The 5,482-nt window shown below is 40.6% G+C and overlaps 8 non-coding genes and 3 pseudogenes across 8 annotated transcripts; all 11 read left to right on the top strand.

Annotated features, from left to right (window-relative positions):
- LOC113086495 (uncharacterized) overlaps positions 1-37 on the top strand; it is a 122-nt pseudogene extending 85 nt beyond the window's left edge.
- Positions 38-446: 409 nt separating this feature from the next.
- On the top strand, positions 447-566 carry LOC113086492 (5S ribosomal RNA). Its single transcript, XR_003284900.1, has one exon. It is a non-coding gene; the product is annotated as a 5S ribosomal RNA (ribosomal RNA).
- Positions 567-1,229: 663 nt separating this feature from the next.
- Positions 1,230-1,348, top strand: LOC113086480 (5S ribosomal RNA). The gene has a single exon (XR_003284889.1). It is a non-coding gene; the product is annotated as a 5S ribosomal RNA (ribosomal RNA).
- Positions 1,349-1,717: 369 nt separating this feature from the next.
- Positions 1,718-1,836, top strand: LOC113086481 (5S ribosomal RNA). The gene has a single exon (XR_003284890.1). It is a non-coding gene; the product is annotated as a 5S ribosomal RNA (ribosomal RNA).
- Positions 1,837-2,213: 377 nt separating this feature from the next.
- LOC113086482 (5S ribosomal RNA) lies at positions 2,214-2,332 on the top strand. The gene has a single exon (XR_003284891.1). It is a non-coding gene; the product is annotated as a 5S ribosomal RNA (ribosomal RNA).
- Positions 2,333-2,704: 372 nt separating this feature from the next.
- Positions 2,705-2,821, top strand: LOC113086490 (5S ribosomal RNA). The gene has a single exon (XR_003284899.1). It is a non-coding gene; the product is annotated as a 5S ribosomal RNA (ribosomal RNA).
- Positions 2,822-3,192: 371 nt separating this feature from the next.
- On the top strand, positions 3,193-3,313 carry LOC113086496 (uncharacterized; annotated as a pseudogene).
- Positions 3,314-3,714: 401 nt separating this feature from the next.
- On the top strand, positions 3,715-3,833 carry LOC113086483 (5S ribosomal RNA). Its single transcript, XR_003284892.1, has one exon. It is a non-coding gene; the product is annotated as a 5S ribosomal RNA (ribosomal RNA).
- A 374-nt stretch (positions 3,834-4,207) lies between these two features.
- Positions 4,208-4,326, top strand: LOC113086487 (5S ribosomal RNA). Its single transcript, XR_003284896.1, has one exon. It is a non-coding gene; the product is annotated as a 5S ribosomal RNA (ribosomal RNA).
- A 377-nt stretch (positions 4,327-4,703) lies between these two features.
- LOC113086488 (5S ribosomal RNA) lies at positions 4,704-4,823 on the top strand. Its single transcript, XR_003284897.1, has one exon. It is a non-coding gene; the product is annotated as a 5S ribosomal RNA (ribosomal RNA).
- Positions 4,824-5,194: 371 nt separating this feature from the next.
- LOC113086493 (uncharacterized) lies at positions 5,195-5,313 on the top strand (annotated as a pseudogene).
- The last annotated feature ends 169 nt before the right edge of the window (positions 5,314-5,482 follow it).

Raw genomic sequence — 5,482 nt, forward strand, 5'->3', positions numbered from 1 at the left:
GGCAGACCCGGCCCTGGGATACCAGGTGCTGTACAGCCTTATTTGGACATTTCTTCACTTAGTATCCCCTACTATAATTTTTGGCCAAAAAATAGATCAATGCCCGGACCTCCTGAATATTCAGCCACGGTTTGCGCCTGGTTAGTAACATGGCTGGGACGGCTGCCTGGCAATGGGACCCCAGGGTGCTTTAATCTTTTTGGAAAATTTCACGAATTATATAATAAATCTTTCATTAAAACAAAAAAAAAAAAAAAAAAAAGAGGTCAATGCCCGATCTCCTGAATCTTAGCAGGTTTACGGTCTGGTTAGTACTTTGATGAGAGACTGCCTAGGGAATACCAGGTGCTTTAAAGCTTTTGGGTTTTCTTTCCTACTTATATACATGTACTGGCGAATTAGATTGGCTGGTCTTCTAAATAGCCCTCTCTTTGCAACAGTCCTTCGCTTACGGCCATACCAACCTGGCTATGCCCGATCCTCGTCTGATCTCGGAAGCTAAGCCAGGTTTGGGCCTGGTTAGTACTTGGATGGGAGACCGCCTGGGAATACGGGTGCTGTAAGCTTTTTGGACATTTTTTCACTTAGTATATAATAATTTTGCCCAAAAAATAGAGTCAATGCCCGATCTCTGAATATTAGCAGGTTTGGGCCCTGTTAGTACATGGATGGGAGATTGCTTGGGAATACAGGTGCTTTAATTCTTTTTGGAAAATTTCACGAATTATATAATAATCTTTCATTAAAAAAAAAAAAAAAAAAAAAAGAGTCATGCCCGATCTCTGAATCTTAGCAGGTTTAGGTCTGGTTAGTACTTTGATGAGAGACTGCCTAGGAATACCGGGTGCTGTAAGCTTTTTGGACATTTTTCCACTTAGTATATAATAATTTTGCCAAAAAATAGAGTCAATGCCCGATCTCTGAATATTAGCAGGTTTGGGCCTGGTTAGTACATGGATGGGAGATTGCTTGGGAATACCAGGTGCTTTAATCTTTTTTGGAAAATTTCACGAATTATATAATAATCTTTCATTAAAAAAAAAAAAAAAAAAAAGAGTCAATGCCCGATCTCTGAATCTTAGCAGGTTTAGGTCTGGTTAGTACTTTGATGAGAGACTGCCTAGGAATACCAGGTGCTTTAAGCTTTTGGGTTTTCTTTCCTACTTATATAATGTACTGGCGATTAGATTGGCTGGTCTTTAAATAGCCCTCTCTTTGCAGCAGTCTTCGCTTACGGCCATACCAACCTGGCTATGCCCGATCTCGTCTGATCTCGGAAGCTAAGCAGGTTTGGGCCTGGTTAGTACTTGGATGGGAGACCGCCTGGGAATACCGGGTGCTGTAAGCTTTTTGGACATTTTTCACTTAGTATATAATAATTTTGCCAAAAAATAGAGTCAATGCCCGATCTCTGAATATTAGCAGGTTTGGGCCTGGTTAGTACATGGATGGGAGATTGCTTGGAATACCAGGTGCTTTAATCTTTTTGGAAATTTCACGAATTATATAATAATCTTTCATTAAAAAAAAAAAAAAAAAAAAGAGTCAATGCCCGATCTCTGAATCTTAGCAGGTTTAGGTCTGGTTAGTACTTTGATGAGAGACTGCCTAGGAATACCAGGTGCTTTAAGCTTTTGGGTTTTCTTTCCTACTTATATAATGTACTGGCGATTAGATTGGCTGGTCTTTAAATAGCCCTCTCTTTGCAGCAGTCTTCGCTTACGGCCATACCAACCTGGCTATGCCCGATCTCGTCTGATCTCGGAAGCTAAGCAGGTTTGGGCCTGGTTAGTACTTGGATGGGAGACCGCCTGGGAATACCGGGTGCTGTAAGCTTTTTGGACATTTTTTCACTTAGTATATAATAATTTTGCCCAAAAATAGAGTCAATGCCCGATCTCTGAATATTAGCAGGTTTGGGCCTGGTTAGTACATGGATGGGAGATTGCTTGGGAATACCAAGGTGCTTTAATCTTTTTGGAAACTTTCACGAATTATATAATAATCTTTCATTAAAAAAAAAAAAAAAAAAAAAAGAGTCAATGCCCGATCTCTGAATCTTAGCAGAGTTTAGGTCTGGTTAGTACTTTGATGAGAGACTGCCTAGGAATACCAGGTGCTTTAAGCTTTTGGGTTTTCTTTCCTACTTATATCAATGTACTGGCGATTAGATTGGCTGGTCTTTAAATAGCCCTCTCTTTGCAGCAGTCTTCGCTTACGGCCATACCAACCTGGCTATGCCCGATCTCGTCTGATCTCGGAAGCTAAGCAGGTTTGGGCCTGGTTAGTACTTGGATGGGAGACCGCCTGGGAATACCGGGTGCTGTAAGCTTTTTGGACATTTTTCAACTTAGTATATAATAATTTTGCCAAAAAATAGAGTCAATGCCCGATCTCTGAATATTAGCAGGTTTGGGCCCTGGTTAGTACATGGATGGGAGATTGCTTGGGAATAACCAGGTGCTTTAATCTTTTGGAAACTTTCACGAATCTATCTAATAATCTTTCATTAAAAAAAAAAAAAAAAAGAGTCAATGCCCGATCTCTGAATCTTAGCAAGGTTTAGGTCTGGTTAGTACTTGATGAGAGACTGCTAGGAATACCAGGTGCTTTAAGCTTTTTGGGTTTTCTTTCCTACTTATATAATGTACTGGCGATTAGATTGGGCTGGTCTTTAAATAGCCCTCTCTTTGCAGCAGTCTTCGCTTACGGCCATACCACCTGGCTATGCCGATCTCGTCTGATCTCGGAAGCTAAGCAGGTTTGGGCCTGGTTAGTACTTGGATGGGAGACCGCCTGGGAATACCGGGTGCTGTAAGCTTTTTGGACATTTTTCACTTAGTATATAATAATTTTGCCAAAAAATAGAGTCAATGCCCGATCTCTGAATATTAGCAGGTTTGGGCCTGGTTAGTACATGGATGGGAGATTGCTTGGGAATACCAGGTGCTTTAATCTTTTTGGAAATTTCACGAATTATATAATAATCTTTCATTAAAAAAAAAAAAAAAAAAAGAGTCAATGCCCGATCTCTGAATCTTAGCAGGTTTAGGTCTGGTTAGTACTTTGATGAGAGACTGCCTAGGAATACCAGGTGCTTTAAGCTTTTGGGTTTTCTTTCCTACTTATATAATGTTACTGGGCGATTAGATTGGCTGGTCTTTAAATAGCCCTCTCTTTGCAACAGTCTTCGCTTACGCCATACCAACCTGGCTATGCCCGATCTCGTCTGATCTCGGAAGCTAAGCAGGTTTGGGCCTGGTTAGTACTTGGATGGGAGACGCGCCTGCGAATACGCGAGTGGCTGTAAGCGTTTTGGACATCTTCTTCACTAATAAGTGAGTAAATAATTTTGCAAAAAATAGAGTCAAATTGCCCCCGAATCTTCTGGAATATTAAGACATGGGTTGGGCCTGGTTAGTACCTGGATGGGAGGTTTTGCTTGGGAATACCCAGGTGCTCTTAATCTTTTAAGAAGAAGAAAATATTCGAACGGAATTATATATATATCTTTCATAAAAAAAAAAAAAAAAAAAAAAGAGTCAATGCCCGATCTCTGAATCTTAGCAGGTTTAGGTCTGGTTAGTACTTTGATGAGAGACTGCCTAGGAATACCAGGTGCTTTAAGCTTTTGGGTTTTCTTTCCTACTTATATAATGTACTGGCGATTAGATTGGCTGGTCTTTAAATAGCCCTCTCTTTGCAGCAGTCTTCGCTTACGGCCATACCAACCTGGCTATGCCCGATCTCGTCTGATCTCGGAAGCTAAGCAGGTTTGGGCCTGGTTAGTACTTGGATGGGAGACCGCCTGGGAATACCGGGTGCTGTAAGCTTTTTGGACATTTTTCACTTAGTATATAATAATTTTGCCAAAAAATAGAGTCAATGCCCGATCTCTGAATATTAGCAGGTTTGGGCCTGGTTAGTACATGGATGGGAGATTGCTTGGGAATACCAGGTGCTTTAATCTTTTTGGAAAATTTCACGAATTATATAATAATCTTTCATTAAAAAAAAAAAAAAAAAAAAAAGAGTCAATGCCCGATCTCTGAATCTTAGCAGGTTTAGGTCTGGTTAGTACTTTGATGAGAGACTGCCTAGGAATACCAGGTGCTTTAAGCTTTTGGGTTTTCTTTTCCTACTTATATAATGTACTGGCGATTAGATTGGCTGGTCTTTAAATAGCCCTCTCTTTGCAACAGTCTTCGCTTACGCCCATACCAACCTGGCTATGCCCGATCTCGTCTGATCTCGGAAGCTAAGCAGGTTTGGGCCTGGTTAGTACTTGGATGGGAGACCGCCTGCGAATACCGGGTGCTGTAAGCTTTTTGGACATTTTTCACTTAGTATATAATAATTTTGCCAAAAAATAGAGTCAATGCCCGATCTCTGAATATTAGCAGGTTTGGGCCTGGTTAGTACATGGATGGGAGGTTGCTTGGGAATACCAGGTGCTTTTAATCTTTTTGGAAAATTTCACGAATTATATAATAATCTTTCATAAAAAAAAAAAAAAAAAAAAAAAAAAGAGTCAATGCCCGATCTCTGAATCTTAGCAGGTTTAGGTCTGGTTAGTACTTTGATGAGAGACTGCCTAGGAATACCAGGTGCTTTAAGCTTTTGGGTTTTCTTTCCTACTTATATAATGTACTGGCGATTAGATTGGCTGGTCTTTAAATAGCCCTCTCTTTGCAGCAGTCTTCGCTTACGGCCATACCAACCTGGCTATGCCCGATCTCGTCTGATCTCGGAAGCTAAGCAGGTTTGGGCCTGGTTAGTACTTGGATGGGAGGACCGCCTGGGAATACCGGGTGCTGTAAGCTTTTTGGACATTTTTCACTTAGTATATAATAATTTTGCCTAAAAATAGAGTCAATGCCCGATCTCTGAATATTAGCAGGTTTGGGCCTGGTTAGTACATGGATGGGAGATTGCTTGGGAATACCAGGTGCTTTAATCTTTTTGGAAAATTTCACGAATTATATAATAATCTTTCATTAAAAAAAAAAAAAAAAAAAAGAGTCAATGCCCGATCTCTGAATCTTAGCAGGTTTAGGTCTGGTTAGTACTTTGATGAGAGACTGCCTAGGAATACCAGGTGCTTTAAGCTTTTGGGTTTTCTTTCCTACTTATATAATGTACTGGCGATTAGATTGGCTGGTCTTTAAATAGCCCTCTCTTTGCAGCAGTCTTCGCTTACGGCCATACCAACCTGGCTATGCCGCGATCTCGTCTGATCTCGGAAGCTAAGCAGGTTTGGCCTGGTTAGTACTTGGATGGGAGACCGCCTGGGAATACCGGGTGCTGTAAGCTTTTTGGACATTTTTCACTTAGTATATAATATTTTGCCAAAAAATAGAGTCAATGCCCGATCTCTGAATATTAGCAGGTTTGGGCCTGGTTAGTACATGGATGGGAGATTGCTTGGGAATACCAGGTGCTTTAATCTTTTTGGAAAATTTCACGAATTATATAATAATCT

The sequence above is a fragment of the Carassius auratus genome, unplaced genomic scaffold (genome assembly GCF_003368295.1).
Source record: "Carassius auratus strain Wakin unplaced genomic scaffold, ASM336829v1 scaf_tig00043276, whole genome shotgun sequence".
In the NCBI taxonomy this organism is placed as follows: domain Eukaryota; kingdom Metazoa; phylum Chordata; class Actinopteri; order Cypriniformes; family Cyprinidae; genus Carassius; species Carassius auratus.